General features: G+C 40.5%; 1 protein-coding gene across 11 annotated transcripts in view; it reads left to right on the forward strand.

Moving 5' to 3' along the window:
- Window positions 1-16,841, forward strand: part of AFF2 (ALF transcription elongation factor 2) — a 535,938-nt gene that overhangs the window by 82,061 nt on the left and 437,036 nt on the right. The window lies entirely within an intron of this gene.

Genomic DNA, 16,841 nt, shown 5'->3' on the forward strand with positions numbered 1-16,841 from the left:
TGCTGGTGTTGACAAAGCCAAAGTTAGTGGCTTCTTCATTATGATTCATGGCCTCTTGTAGGCAGCAGCACAACAAACTTAGCCCTGGCCACAGCTCTTGGTCTTGTCGCTTTGATCCCCGTCAGTGACCTGGAAATCGCTCTTTATAATAGGAACGCAAGGACTTGTTCTGTAGCCCGGCAACTTGTTTATTCTTGTTTGGGTCAAACTGTTCATGGAAGGGGATGTGACTGAGTATGCTGCTTCTCCGACAGGGGATGGTGGGCTGAATCGGTGGTGCTGTTCCCTGCCTGCATGTTTCGTGAAATGACTGAACAATTCAGTGCCAAGTGGCTTTGACCTTAGCCTCACTCACCTGTTAATATCTAATAATAACTACAATTTCCTGGTACTGGACCATGCTTTTTACTTACCTTGTTATTTAAGGCTCAGCAAAAAACTAAGAAGTACACATTAGTATTTCCATCTTGGAGATGATGAAACAGGGTTTCAGAAGTCCTTATGGAAAGTATTACCTGCCCCTGTTGGGATATTGTGCAGATTAGTGAATACATGCATAGTGCTGATGGACTGGGGGTGTTTGTGTGTGCCTCATAGCTGAGCACCATGCCTGGGACATGAGAAGGACACGAAGCCCCTCAGTAAATGAGAGCCATACTTCTTTTGTCTTGAACAGCACTGAGTATTTTGCCTAACAGGTTCAATAGATAGTAGTTGAATTGAATTAAAATATCACTAAATAGATTTTGCAAGTTGGCTTTCCTGCTGTAATTAGCTTTCTGACAATTTGAGTGGTAATTGGTTGATGGGAAGAATAATTAATAATAAAGGCTGTTTATTTGTGGGGTAAGCATTTATCACAGTTTTCACTCCTTTCCATCAGCATTTAATTCACAAAAAGGCTCATAAGTTAACTATAGAGAAATTATATTACTAAATATTGAATAGTAATTATAATACACGATATGTTTTCCCTTTAATTAGCAAATAGACTGTTCATTATGTTTTAGATAATTGTTACATATCATTTGATTTTATTTCTTTATCACTTGTGGCAGGTGATTACATTTCCACAGGGTATAATTTTTTATCACATTATTTTGAAATTTGATTACAAGATTATGCAGTGCAGAATTCAGTGTATTCAAATCACCCTGATTTCTCTCACATTCTTTGCTTCTGGAAAATTTGCACTCCTTTTTTCCACCCTGTATGTGCGTGATAAATAAGAACACAGTATTAATGAAGCTGAATAAGTGTGTAAATTTCTGTAAGTGTCTTAAATTAGAGACCTTGGAACTTCTACTTGGAAATTTTGACTCGTGTCTCATTGCAATAGTAATCTCTTTGAAAATCAGTCTCCTTTACTAATAAAGACAAAGAATAATATAATATCTGGTAATCTAAAATGATATATAATAATATAACATGTCATATAAGCATTACACAGTACTCTAATGCAATATACAATTATAATAAATGCAAATGAAAATAAATGCAAATGTTGTATCTAAGCATCTGTGACCCTGAAGGAGCTCAAGAGCATGTAGTGATAGCTGCTCGCTCCCCTCCTCATCTTTGAGTAATTGGGCTGATAACACCCCTCATTGCCCTGCTGCAGGTTTGACACTGTGAGTTTAGCTTTGACAGGAAATCAGTAGCAGTGTGCATGTTGCTTGACTACGCTCAGACCTCCCTGCCTCTGCTTTGATAATGTTATTTATGATGAAGGCAAGATCACAGGCTGTACAAATTATGGTTATTGTGGTATTCAGCCATTGGCGGGTATGGCACCCAGCTGCCTAGTCACAATTTGTCTTATTAACTTGATTATCTGATTTCCTCCAAGTTCTGCAGTGTTGAAATGGCAGCCTTTGAGGGGAAAGTTTCATAGAAATGAGTGCTGTCCTATGCAAGGCAACCGAGTTGGTTGAAAATAAGATCCTATCAGAGGAATGAGCAGAGGCTACACTTTTATGGTCTTACAAAGATTGTAAAGATATTAAATGTGAAGCAAAACTCTTGCATTTGCTCATTGCATTTTGTTTCAAGGAGTTTAAATAATACTGCTTAATGCTATCAGGACGATGTCAGGACTTAGAGGGAATAACTTTCCTATTTAGGTTTGGTCATGCAGTCTGTTTAACAGCTATTCCCTTTCTAACGGTATGTTGCGGTTCCCAGCATTCCTCAGGGCATGCAGGGAGAATGGCATGGACCTCTTGAATAATTAATATGATTTTCAGAGCAGTAGTCATGGAAACCCAAGCAGTGCCACATATTTGGATTATAAGAATTAGGCACATTTTGAATATAACATTTAACCAAAAGAGGTGGCTGTCCCCTAAAGACAAATGCATTCTCCCCAATTCCTCAAGCTCAATGCAATGAATATGGGCCTATTTATATGTTTGTTTTGAAGAGTATGAAACTAATCCATGCTTCATCATACATTATTTTCGTATCTTCGTGTTTGAATCACTTAATTGGTTTCTTTCCCTGTGTATTTGGACTCTGTTTAATTGAGATGTTTTCACATGCAAACTTCTGTTTTCATACTTTCTCTAGTGCTGTTCATGATCACAGGTTATTACTTTTTTATTAAAGAGAAAATGTAGAACTTAATTTACAAGAAAATAGCATAGACCACTCACTGTGTTGAGTATCTCTAAGGTATCACATCCTTTCTAACACTGCCCCAAACCTCTGGTGATATTAGGATGGAGGATTTTCAAGTATTAGACAATTGCTATTCACCAAAAAGACTACAGTTTTCCCATGAAGTTTATAGACTGTTCTGTTAGAGCAGTTGCATGGCTCTTTTATTTGTCTCAAAAAGTGTCTCTTCAGAATCAATATCATCATTACCTTGTGTGTGTGTGTGTGTGTGTGTGTAAGAAGTCAACCAGGCAAGAGCAAAAAGCTATCATCCAGTCTTCAGTAGTAGTGTACGTGTAAAGAATAAAAATAAATGGAAGTTATTTATAGAGTACAAACCCTCTGGTTTCATAAACCATGTTATACTGTTATTTGCTCAGGTTTATTCCACAAACAGCTTCAGTGTCTAAGACTCCCAAGCTTCTGCTTTCCTAGACTGATAAAGGAAGTGATTAGCAAGACCATTAACCAAGACTAGAAGATTAAAAAGGATTAAGGAAAGCAAAGACCTATTTTTGTTACTACTTCAAGTTTTCTGCTTGCATTTAAAAAATGGGCTTTCTCACGGAAATGTGGACTATTTGGTTCTGTGCTCCCGCCTGCCAAGTACCCCTGAGCCGTGGGGTCCTCCTTGGAGCCCTTGATTCTCCTCTTGTCTTCGGAAGATCCTTTCGCTCCGGTGAATTCGTGCAGCTGTATTGTCTTTCCCCCAGATGTCCTGACAACAATGCCACAGTGTCTCACTTGCTTGAGGCCCCACCTCCTTTGCACCTCTCAGACTGCGCCTGGGCTTTAATTAGGATTCCGACTGCATTGCTGGCCCGGCTTCCATCCATCTGTTGATAAGTTGCAGCTCCTCTGCGATTCTTTTTGGAATTACCAGACAAACGCTGTGCCGAGGCTGCAGCAGAAGCCCCCAGTCCTTTCTCTGGTCCCGCAGTCAGTGCATTATCTTACAGTTTCGATTTAGTCATGTGTTTGTGTTGCACTTAGTGTAGCTTTTTGGCCTTTTTTAAAAATATATATATATATATGAACTGATTCAGTCAGAAAATTCCAAATACCTCGAATTCCAAGTGCTCTTTCTGGTATCATTTTGCTCATGGTTTTTGGTTTTGGAAATGTGAGCTGTGTTTATGCAATTTACCTGTTTGCAAGGGCTTGTTGACTTATTCCCAGGTTCCTCTGCTGTATCCTTAAGGCCGTGTCTTTATACTCCCTCACCCCAATCCTTCCTCTCCTTCATTGTTTCTGAAGGACAATGGCGGCCCAGCACCTTCCCTCTCCCTCATCACTTTTTCTAGCTTTTTCCTACTGATCTGGGAAGGTAGTGTTTGAGGATCATCTCTTCTTTCTCGTGGTACCCACCCCTCCCATACAGAACCAGATGCCTGTGAGCAGCCTCTGCCCAGCCCCGGCAGGTGTGTGAAACTGCAAGGTTCTTAAGGACAAGGACCTTTCTTCTTTCTTTTTCTATCCCTACCCCTTTAGACAGTGTCTAGCATGAAGGAGTTGCCCCATATCGCTCCTAGCCCTGTTGGTTCCATTTCAAACTCTGTGAAGATTTGTCAGGCTGGTTTTTTTTCCTGACCTTGGGTGATTTGGGCGACCTCTAGATGTGGTCTAGTTTGGGGAAAAGAAAACCACATCATGGGACATCAGATTTGTCACCTAGGTAGCACTCTGCAAGACAAAGATATTTAAATACAGACTGTGAAACATATTGATTTTAAAAATGGGGCTATTTTGAAATTTCTCACTGTAGGACTTTTCACTGAAGGAACAAAAAAAAAAAAAAAGGTAGAGAATGTCCAGTGACGTAAATATTACTAGAATCTGAACTCTTAAGCAAGTATTTTAGAAAGATACGCCTCTCCCCCCAAAATGGCCACTGTCACCTTAATTAATTACAAGTGAAAAGATCTCCCCTGGAGACCTGCTCTAGGAGCTCCCCAGGAAATGACACCTTTTCCCAGAGGCTGAGCTTGAGTACTACCTAAGTTGCAGACTTTGTTTCTAGGCTGGGGTCAGCTCCCCTGGAGCCATGCCGCACGAGAGCTGTAGCTGACCTGTTTTGAAGGATCAGACACCAGGGCCCTTGTAAACTTATGGAAAATGTGTCTCTGATCAGAAATGCAGCCGCAGACACAATCAAAGAGTAATTCGAAATAAAAATGTTTTTGTTGTGACAGTTAAGCACCACTGTTAGTCTCCATATGTTGAAGTGAAAATCCAAGTTTGTCTGTAATTGATGACTGAAATGGCTGAATATAGCCTCTGTATTTGTTACCAGATTGTCTCCAATATATTTTGTCTGTAAATAACATTGGAGTCATACACGCATCTCTGTGGAGCTAAATTTTACCTGAGCTGCATGTGCACAATTTTCTCTGAGTTCAGTGCAAGGCCAAGCACAATTTAGTTCAGGGAATAACAGGCTTTTATCAGCGACATGTATATCACAGCCACCCGTGTTCGGAAAAATAAAGTGATTGTTGTCATTTGCCATTGTAAAAAGAGAGTTGTCTGTAGTAATATATTTAAATGATGCTATTAGTCATTTATGCCCCCAACATAAATGCTGTTTCATGTTTGTTAAACATAATAGTATAGCAAGAATCTTTTGATGCACACAGACCTACATGAAAACTGGACTAAATAAAAGAGCGATCATGGTACACAGCATGTGGAAACCAGGTTAAAGATAGTTTTATGTTTTGTGACTGTGCCTAGAAAGCTTGTCATGAAACTACTGGCTTGGCTTTATTGCATTCAGTCTGCAAGGTAGTTGAACAACCATGATAAAATGTGAATATTTCTTTAGCGTCAGTATTGTGAGGTGCTATGAATGACAAGCAGAAAGGGCAGGATTCGGTGTGGGGTTCTTCTTGTGCTGGGGGTGACACAGAGAAGATGGGAAGCATTTCTTTTGCAGTTACGTTAAGCTAATTTCCTTTGGGCTCTGAATCTCTAGCATATATTTTAGGGATAACATGTGGCTTTAAAATTTTTCCAATGCTAAGCTATCTCCTCGCCTGCCAAGTTGGTATTTGCTCAGAGACTTCAATCTGAGCCAGACATGCTCTGCTGCTTATAACTAAGGTACTGCTATGGAACTAGCACTTAAGTTGTTTCTCCAAGAAGGGCCAGATTGGCCTGGGTGAACTTGTCTGTTCATACTCAGTGTCCTTGTGCCCAATGCTTCCTAGTTGCCAGATGGCTGCTACTGGTTATGAGCCATTGAGGTCTGTGTTTATCACACTGAGCTCGGCTTGTGAGAGTCTCAGCTTCTAGGGGGCTTATCCTTAGAGTAAGCACATGCACTTTTTGTAAAAGAATCCCCTCCCCCCAAAATTCAGGTCATTGGATGTTTCTTTTAAGGTAAAAATTGTTCAAATGAAAAATATAATTTTCATGTTCTTTAAAATGATGGTTTAATCGAGTTGTGGAAAGGCCAGAATTTTTTTAAGGAAATTACTTGAAGTTAGTAACTTTGTTGAAGGAAAAAGCTCCTAACAGCTATATTTAAAAAAGAAGAACTTAGTGGGTAAAAATTAAACAACTTAAATCTTAATGTAAATAACAAGAAAGATGAGCTATACACTATTATTAAAGTTCACTTTTTTCTTTTTTTTAAATTTTATTTCATTTTTAAACTTTACATAATTGTATTAGTTTTGCCAAATATCAAAATGAATCCGCCACAGGTATACATGTGCTTTCAGACATACGGAAAAATTGCAAGAATTGTGCAAAGAATTCCCATATACCTGTCACCCAGCTTCCCCTGGTGTTATCATTTTACCACATCTGCTTTCTTCTCTGTCTCTGTCATTTATCTAACTTTTTCTGAATTGAGAATAAGTTATAAACATGGTACTCTTTACCCCTAAATAGTCGAATGTATATTTCCTGAAAAGAAAGACATTCTCTTACATAAACAAAGTTAATAATGGTATAATATATTCTCTAATTTAGAGATAGTCAGGTTTTATAAACTTTCCCAATACTGTCCTTTTATAGTAATAGAAACTTGAGGAGCATGTGTTACATGCAATCTTTATGTCCTCTTTAGTCTCCTTTAATCTGGAAACATTTCTTAGTTTTTCTTTGTTATTTTGTGACCTTCATATTTTTTAAGATTACAGGCTGGTTATTTTTCAGAGTGTCCTTCATGTTGGGTTTGTCTGACGTTTTCCTATGATTAGATTCAGCTTATGTACTATTGGCAGTAATATCACAGAAGTGAGCTTTTGTTCTTCTCACTGCCTCATGTCAGGGGGCACATACTGTTGGCTCATACCATACTGGTAAGATTAACTTTGAGCACCACGTTAAGGTGTTCCCCTGTACAGATTCCTACATGTAAAGTAAGTACTTTCTCTTTTGTAATTTATAAGTATCTTGTAGGGAGATACTTTGAGACTATGTAAATTATCTTGCTTCTCCTCAAAGCTTCACCCACTACCCAATTTAAAAATGGGTAAAGCATGTGAATAGACATTTCATCAAAGAAGATATACAAATGGCCAATAAGTACATAAAAAGATACTCAGCATAATTAATCATCAGGGAAATGCAAATCAAAACCACAATGAGATCTCACTTTACACCCACTGGAATGACTAGAACCCAAAAGATATTCAATAAGAAGTGTTGATGAGGAAATGGAGAAATTGGAGTCCTCATAAATTGTTTGTGAGAATATAAAGTGGTACAGCTGCTGTGGAAAAATGTTTGGTGGTTTATCAAAAAGTTCAATGTAAAATTTCCATATGATCCAGAAATTATTATACTCCTAGGAATATATCCAAGAGGATTGAAAACACACATCCACACCAACCCTTGTACATGAGCATTATTCATATAGCCCCAAAGTGGAAATAGTCTAAATGCCCATCAGTTCATGAATGGATAAAAAATACTATGCTGTATGTATAAAATGGATTATGATTTACCTTAAAAAGAAATGCAATTCTAATACATGCTACAACATGGATGAACCTTGAAAACATCATGCTAAGTGAGAGAAGCCAGTCATAAACAGCCATATATTATATGATTCCATTTATGTGAAATGTCCAGAATAAATAAGTCTATAGAGACAGAAAGTACATTTGTGGTTGTCAGGAACTGAGGGAGGAGGAGTAGGGAGTAACTGCTTGATGGGTACAGAGTTTTCCTTGGAGTAATAAAAAATGTGCTGCAATTAGTGGTGATGGCTGCACAATCTTGTGAATATATTAAAATCCACTGAATTAGCATTTGTTGATGATTCATTAATGATTCCATTGAATCAGTTATTGTGGTGGATGCCAAATGCTGATTTTTAAAATTTCATAGTTCTTTTGATATTTCTGTTTGCTCTCTACAGTGAAGACAAACTTTCTTCTCTTCCCTTTCCCCTCTCTCCCTCCCTCCCTCCTTCCCTTCCTTTTTTTCCCTGTCTTTCACTGTGGATTCTGACATTTTTCAATGGGTTGTAATCCTTTATTGTTATGTGTTTTGATGCTCGAATTGTTCCCAGTTTGAGTGAGAGCCCGAATAAGTGGTTTGCATGTCCTTTTGACACAACTCCATCATTCTTTAAGTCTTTCTTTACTTTATGCATAAAATACCCTGGGTCATCTTGTACTTTCTCTGTTCCAGCCCTGAAATCAGCTGTTTTTCAAAGAAGACCTTCAGTGGAAAATGACATTTAAAAACCAAGCTCTGGGCACTCCATGTGCTTATTGCTACTAAGATGCAATTGGTTCTAAGCCTTTTTAGCAGATAAAGCTAGAACATACATGTGTACAGATGTATACATATGTACATACACACATGTATTCATACATCTATTATGCATTTCTGTATTTATCTGTCTTTCATGTAGACTTCAGTATATATTCATATAAACTTCAATATGTATATATTGTACACACATAGGCACCACACGTTAAAAACCATGAGTTTGGACTCGTTCCTCTAATTACCATCTGACACCACAGAGTTCACTCTGTCCTTTTCCTTATCCATATTTATAATCTTATTTTCTGATATAAAAAAACCTGGATCCCATTACTTTCCATATATTATTTGCTCAATTCTAGAATACACCAAAAGAAGTTCCAGAATTGGTAACCCATGGCACTATGAAAAGAAGCCTACTGACTAGAATACAGCATTTACTTAGATTTTTTTTCTTTAGCCTAAAGGTACATTGTAAAAACTGTCTCCCCCCAGCTCCTTGCACAGTGTGGTTATGTTATTTATTTGAAATACAGTTCAGTTCATTTGTTTCTTTTGGAGTCTTGGAATTTATTATTCTTCTTTTGAAATCATTGTGAAACATTAACATGGTTCCAAGTGTTAGAACTTTTCACTTGAAAATATTATCCTGGACCTTACTCCAAATCAGTTCATAGAGCTTGTCCTCATTTTAAAGCTTATTTTAATTAAACAAAGCTCTAATAAAGGAATTTCAAATAATTTATTGCTTCTTTACCTAAAAAGGTCATTTTGTCTTCTGAAACTTATTTTCAAATTCCAGAATCCAGGACACGTTTTAAACTGATAGCAGATAATACAGAGGAAACAATATCATCCAAAAGAGAAAACTAGGAAAATGGCTGATGTAATAATTGAATAATCAAGGAAGGAATTGAAAACCTGAATTTTATTACGTCTGCTTAACAGCTGCAAAAGAGTGGTGCCAAGGTCAGCTTGACCTAGTTATGTGTCCCAGGGGTTAAATCAAATCATCACTTTTTTACTGAGTTTCTACTTTGTGCCAAGTGCTCTTTAGGATATAAAAGAAACATGAGATGCAGGCCCTGACCTTAAAGAGCATCAGATCTAATTGGAGAAAGAAGCCAAACATGAACAAAAAGAAAGTCAGATCTTTCAGAATTCAAGAAAACAGAGGCTCTGTTCCAGGATATTAGATAATTATACGATAAATGGAGCGTCCCAGTTTCCAAGGAGGTCATGAGTTGAAGAGCTCCAAGGACTGGCCTGGGAGGCGGATGTCTAAAGGATGAGATTTGAGATGATTTGCAGAGCACACGGATAGGTGAGGGGTAGGGAAAGCCGTGGAGGGAGGTGGGACAGAGAGTGGGTACCAACAGAGGCAGTATATCTCAGTAGTTTTGAGGAGAGCACGGGAGCTGGTCTACCTGGATTTCACCATTGGCTCTGCCATCTTTTAACACAGTTGTTATGGTCAAGTCCCAGGTGGCACTAGTGGTAAATAACCCACCTGCCAATGAGGGAGAAGCAAGAGACACAGGATCCCTGAGTCAAGAAGATCCCCTGGAGGAGGGCGTGGCAATCCAGTCCAGTATTCTTGCCTGGAGAATCCCCATGGACAGAGGAGCCTTGCAGGCTACAGTCCATGGGGTCACAAAGAGTTGGACAAGACTGAAGCGATCTAGCATGCATGCATGCATGGTCAAGTCTGTTACCCTCCCATGTGTCAGTTACCTTCGTCAGTAAAATGGAAGGAGAATGGTGCCTTTCACACAGAGATGGTGTGAAGATTAAATGAGGTAATCCATGCAACATTTAGCACAGTGCTTGGCACATAATATGCTCTCCATAAATATTTGCTATTTATAGCACAAAGCACAAAGGTAGGAAAGCAGGGGCTATACCTTAAGAAGCATGAATAAGCCAGAATGTTCAAGATGGGAGCAGTCAGAAACAGAGCCCCAAATTATGTTGAGACTCCACTGTGATGGGAGCAACATAGAAGCTAATATTTATATGGGGCTTCCTGTGTGCTGGTCACTCTTCTATGTGGTTTCCACGTATCTATTCACTTACTCCTCTTACCAACTCTGTGAAATAAGTATCACTGGTATCCCCAGTTGACAAATGAGGGCAAATTGAGTCACAGGGACGTTAAGTGATTTGTACAAGGTCACACAACTTCTAAGTGGAGGATCCTAGGTATCAGATCAAGGAGTTTGAATTTATTCTGTGGGTAATGGAGTGCTATTGGTGACTTCGAATTAATGTATAGGTGTCTGTGTCGGGGGGTGGTATTTATATGAACTCCCTTGAGTTAAATCATTGCTTAACCAGCTTCTGCTGTTACATGAAGAAAAGAGAGAAGGAGAGAGAAAGGGAAGGAGAGACCAAAAAAGACAGAGAAAGAGAGACAGAGACATAGAATGAGAGGGAAGTAAAGAGATACCAGTTGGTCAGTGGCCCTAGGACAAAGCAGATGAATGAATAATGCTAGTTCCTCACTTCTGGTCAATTCCTTTAGCATCTATCAAGTGAAGTGAAAATCATTCAGTTGTGTCTGACTCTTTTGGCCACCCCATAGGCTATACAGTCCATGGAATTCTCCAGGCCAGAATACTGGAGTGAGTAGCCATTCCCTTTTCCAGGGGATCTTCCCAACTCAGGGATCAAACCCAGGTCTCCCTCACTGTAGGTGGATTCTTTACCAGCTGAGCCACCAGGGAAGCCCCTTAGCATCTGTAGTGGGATATAATGGAGAAAGCATCTCATTGGGATACCGTACAACTGTGAGCACACCAGGAACCTGGTTTTGGTAGATGTGCATTCAGATGAACTGTATGATTTTAGAATATTTTTCTAAACTTGAGCAAATATTCATGTTGTAATATAAGTACTAGATCTGCAAACACACAGTATCAACTAGCCTTGACTTCTAGTGGTTTTGGAGACTTGGAGAAACTTAAATGTCCTCACTTCTGGGAGATGACCATTTTGGAAGTGGGGGAATTAGTGGCAGCAGTGCTTTAAATAGCAGAAGATAATCTCAGTCACACCATGATGAAAATGCTTTTTAAGCTTTGTGAGTTTCAGGAGATTGATATTCCACATGTGTTCATTTCAGGAGACATGAGCTTTCTTTCTTCTTATTAGTATACATTATTTCAAGAGGATGATACTGAAATTGTTGAACTTGAGTAGTGATAAGTGTTTTAGTAAACCTATGGAAACACTTATGAATCTGAGCTCTGTCAGTCTACAAATTAAGCAAATATATACCCAGTTCATCTTTCCAGTGCAGTTTAAATATTTGAAATAAAGAATTCTCTAGTGTTTGGAAAATGGGACAGATACTGGACTAATAAGGGGTGCTCTTCTGAATACTTTTACATATTCATGAGTGAGCAAAATACTTTTTTATTATCTGTATTCCATTGACATCAGTGGACAATTTACATCTCAGAATCATAGATGTAATTCTGTAAATCATAGAGGTAATCCACCTTTTAGAGGTGGCAGGATTAGAAATAATCTGGTCCACCCTCCTCATTTGACCCAATGAGGGGTGAAGCTTAGATGATCAGTGACTTGCCCAAAGCCACACATCAAGTTCAGCCTTTCTTCCTTCCCTTTCTCCCTCCCTTTCTCCTTCTCTCTTTTTCTTTCCTCCCTTTCTTCTTTCTCTGTTCCCTCTCTGTCTTCCTCCTTCCCTTTTGTTTCCCTGCTTCCTGAGTTTCTTCCAAGAAATGTTTGTGAACTGGGCACCTTCTAGGAGGCACTCTATTCTGGGTACTGGGGATCCAGCAGTGAAGGAGGTGGCAATGCCCACTACTCTTACAACCCCAGCCGGAGATTCTTACTGCCTGTCTTCTACACTGGAGCTCACACATTCGTCTGTCCCTCTGCTAGGGATTCACTGACTAAGACAACCTAGAAGGGGAGATGGCTTTTGTATTAAACAAAAACACTTGTAACATAATGTGACCAGCACTTTGCATATTTTAAAAGATTGGTAGGTACAGGCAGGAGCTATTAGTTTTACCTTGATCCTAACGGTATTTTCAAAGCCAGAAAGGCCGACCACTCCAAAAGTGGATGACCAATGGGAAATTACTTCTAAACATATTACTCATGATGAAAAAGCATGCATTTTACTGTATGAATATTTTATTGATCAAAGTGCCCGTGAGTAGCTTCTGAATTTTTGTAATATGCAGCATGAAATATGTAGTAAATTTCATAATTGAAAAAAGAAAGGTGATTATGAAAGTATGGCTTTACAGGGGCTAATAACCCTTAAAAAGCACACAGCAGTGCATAACTGTGGAGCATTACAGCACTAGATCACAAAAAAAGGGCCTGTCCTGAAAGTTTGAGTCCTTAAAAGGAAACATCACTCTGAAGTTACATTCAGGTCTTTGCCAAGGGAAAGAAGCTCTAGGGTGGAAAGTGGCTGAACTCGACTGCACAGCCTGGCTCACCCAAAACACCTTTGAGAAAGGACAGATAGAATTCAGAGTTCTGAGCCCTCTTATTGAAAAAAGCAGATGTATTGGTTTAGAGATTTGTTTGTTTTCCATGCATGCTTAGAGGTCCACTCAGTGTTTTCTTAGATGTTAGTCCAAGTCTGTGTGTTCACGTCCCACACCCTCCTGGTTAGCCTGCATACATTTGGCAGTAGGAGACGTCCCAGGCAGGCTTGTTGATTACGTCTGATTTTCATGGAGTTCTGCTTCCCCTCAAAGGCAGTCTGCAAGGTCGTGTTCAGGGAGCAGCAGTGTATGTCAGCTTTGGTGTCTTCACAAGTCCTGACACTGTTTTTTTGGATGTCGTTAGTGACTTTTTAAATTTTCTTTTTTAATTGGAGTGTAATTGCTTTACAATGTTGTGTTAGTTTCTGCTCTACAACAATGAAAGTCAGCTATATGTATACATATATCCCCTTCCTCTTGAATCTCCCTCCTATCCCCCCATTGCTCTAAGTCATCACAGAGCCCTGAGCTGGGCTCCCTGTGCTAGACAGCAGCTTCCCACTAGCTATCTGTTTCACACATGGTAGTGCATATATGTCAGTGCTACTCTCTCAGTTCATCCCACCCTCTCCTTTCCCCTACCCCTGTATCCACAAGTCCGTTCTCTATGTCTGCATCTGCATTGCCACACTGCAACTAGGGTCATCAGTACCATCTTTATAGATTCCATATATATGCGTTAATGGACAATCTATTTTTCTCATTCTGACTTCTTATTTTGCTCTGTATAACAGGCTCTAGGTTCATCTACCTCACTAGAACTGACTCAAACTCATTCCTTTTTATGGCTGAGTAATATTCCATTACTATATATGTACCACAACTTCTTTATCCATTCCTCTGTCGATGGACATCTAGGTTCCTTCCATGTCCTGACTGTTGTAAATGGTGCTACAATGAATTTTTAACAGCAGGAAAATAGCATGCTCTTTTGCTGTCTCCAGCATCAGCTCTTGGGCAGTACATGTATTTGTGTGGACATATACATAGCGTAGGAGAAGGCAATGGCACCCCACTCCAGTACTCTTGCCTGGGAAATCCCATGGACGGAGGAGCCTGGTAGGCTGCAGTCCATGGGGTCGCAGAGTCGGACTCGACTGAGCGACATCACTTTCACTTTTCACTTTCATGCACTGGAGAAGAAAATGGCAACCCACTCCAATATTGTTGCCTGGAGAATCCCAGGGATGGGAGCCTGGTGGGCTGCCGTCTATGGGGCCGCACAGAGTCGGACACGACTGAAGTGACTTAGCAGCAGCAGCATACATAGCATAACTTTCCAAGTTCATAAAATGTCAATATTAATACAGAAGCAGCAATATTTGTTCATATGTGTCAAATGTAGACATCTCTAATGCAGTTATGGGAGGCAGCCATGGTCACTATTTGAAACAATGGAGTCTCAGTAGTGCTGTTGCTTTAAGAGTTTCATTTTAGGAACCTGGCAGAGGCCTGATTGTGCTGCAGGCAGTGCGAGTCCCACAGCTGTCACTTCATCAGGCCTCCCCTTTGTTAGCCCTTCTGACTTTTGAATTTGCCACTTTGCACCAAGAGATCAAACCAGGAGGAACATTCTGTAAGCAAGAGAAGGGACTGACCTATGACTTCTAGATTCCAATAAAGAACACTGTGAGGCCGTGCAGTTGTTCAGTGATTCAAGATAAATGGTCACGTGAACTTTTTTTCCCCCAGACCAATCATTTCCTGTCCGCATGAGAGAAAAATCACAACTTGAGTGTAAATGGATGAGTAGGCTTTCCTTTCACTGGGAAAAGTTGTGCTGTAAGTGAAGACAGAAATATCAAAGCATGAGACACTTGACACTAACTTACCAGGGCAAAGTCATGTTTATGTGGTCACCTGTGGGCCCCTGTCTTCTTTTTTCTAATCATCTGCCCTGGAATTGCCTGGAGAATCCCAGGGACGGGAGAGCCTGGTGGTCTGCAGTATATGGGGTCACATAGAGTCGGACACAACTGAAGCAACTTAGCAATAGCAGCAGCAGCAGCCCTGGAATGTTTGAGAGAACTGATGTGAGGCTACATTGAAGTGTGTACTAGGACCCCTGGTCTGTCTTTCAATGGAGAGTCACCAGTCAGGCTTGTAGGAATGCAATGAGGCACTCAGAGTTCGGCCCTCCATGCTCACCATGCAGATCAGATGGGCCTCTGTCTGTCATTGACTAAAAGAGACAGAGCCCAGGCCATCCATGGATGTTTGTGGCACATGGCCAGTGAAGAGCCAAACCAGGTTGGAATTCACAGCAGGAGAGTTGGAAAAGTGCCCTGCTCCTACCTAGCCCAGCAGGTCTCAGTGCAGTGACAAGACAATCACTGTGGCAGGCTTCAAGAACTTTCCTCTTTCAAGAGAAGGGGGAAACACGGAGGCAGTGAGGGGCCTTGCTCTGTGCTGATGTGACTTTTTCAATTTGCTGTCACTGGTGCCATGGATGTTAATTCTGGCAGGGTTAATTGTGAGAAATTAAAAAGCCACTCTGAACAGACTGTACCCTTCGCTCTCAGAGAAAGAGTAGGCTCTGGCATGAGCACGTTTCTTCATTAATACCTATCCCCAAAGGGCTACTCCATGCAGGTTCCGAATATGAATGCACAAGCCAGGGAGCTCAGACTTAGAGGAGGGTGACTGTCACTTCTACCCTTTCAGGAAAATACGGCAGCGCCTGCGTGGAAATCACCCAGCTGGTGACATTTGGAAAGGAGAATTTATTTATTTGCATGTTGGCATGTTATGAGGTTTGAAATATGGTTTGTACTGTGTTTCATGTAGATACCACTGCATCCGGGTTCTTGGGGTGGCCATGTAATCCATGCACCCACTCACAGGTAGGTTTGTGGAAGCCCTGGGATTGTCTGCCACTTAGTCTATCACCTGGGGCTCTAGAGTATGCATTTCTTGCTAGGAAAATCTCACCAGCTCCTTAATAACTAGGCTGTCTTCCACCAGCTTCATATTACACTAAAGAACAATCTTGTTACCCCAAATATGTTGTAGAAAGTCACCTGTGAAAAAAATACCAATATAAATAGTGTAGCTGTGAGGCAGATGCTTAATTTATAGGATTGTAACCTCAAAAGGCCACATTATGGAGGAACCCACCTAGAAATGCAGGAAGGTAAACCAATCAAACGCTGCAGCATTTACCTTTCAGCAAAACCAGTGGATTCGGCACCGAGGCGGGTCACAGAACTGCTCTCCACATCAAGAAGGTTCCAGAACATGAGTGTAGTTCTCCCTTAGCAAAGACATCTGCTAATCATTACCACAAAACACGCAGTTGGATAGACATTAAAATATACTACCTTCCACTGAGAGCTGAGTTGGCAGTGTGAACAGAGCTATTCTTGGATTTGCTGGCTGTCTGAGAAGACGAGACAGCCATTGGCTATTCGGAAAAAAAGGAAAGAAGCAAATCCATCAATATGTAATTAGACCTTCCCTTTTGTCTAAAGATTAGATTGCTCAGGGGGCCTAGACAAGACACCACTGCTTTTCTATCTCTGTGTCTCTTTAAGCCTCTCCTGTCCTGATGAGTGGGCATCTGCCCAGGCTTGGCTTCTGGCTCTGCACCATGTGCTGTGAGTGCCATGCTCTCTGTTCACTTTTAGGTGTTTCTTTCCCTCTTTCCTTCCTTCTCTCCCCCCCCTCTCTTTTCTTTCTGCCTTTCATCTCTGGAGCCCTGGGAATGTTGGTGATTCTCCATGAACACATTCTCTCTTACCCCCATTCTCTGCTAAGAACTGGTGGTGAACACTGACATTGCCTCACTCAGGGCCCCAGACTGGCACAGAGTGTGGGATTGCTCTCTTTAGAAGCCCCAGAGAATCATGAGGATGAGGCAGAAGAGAGCCCAAGGGGAACCAATAACCAAAGTAAGGAATTTTCACCTTTAATTTGTTTCTT

This window comes from Bos javanicus, chromosome X (assembly GCF_032452875.1).
Source record: "Bos javanicus breed banteng chromosome X, ARS-OSU_banteng_1.0, whole genome shotgun sequence".
In the NCBI taxonomy this organism is placed as follows: Eukaryota; Metazoa; Chordata; class Mammalia; order Artiodactyla; family Bovidae; genus Bos; species Bos javanicus.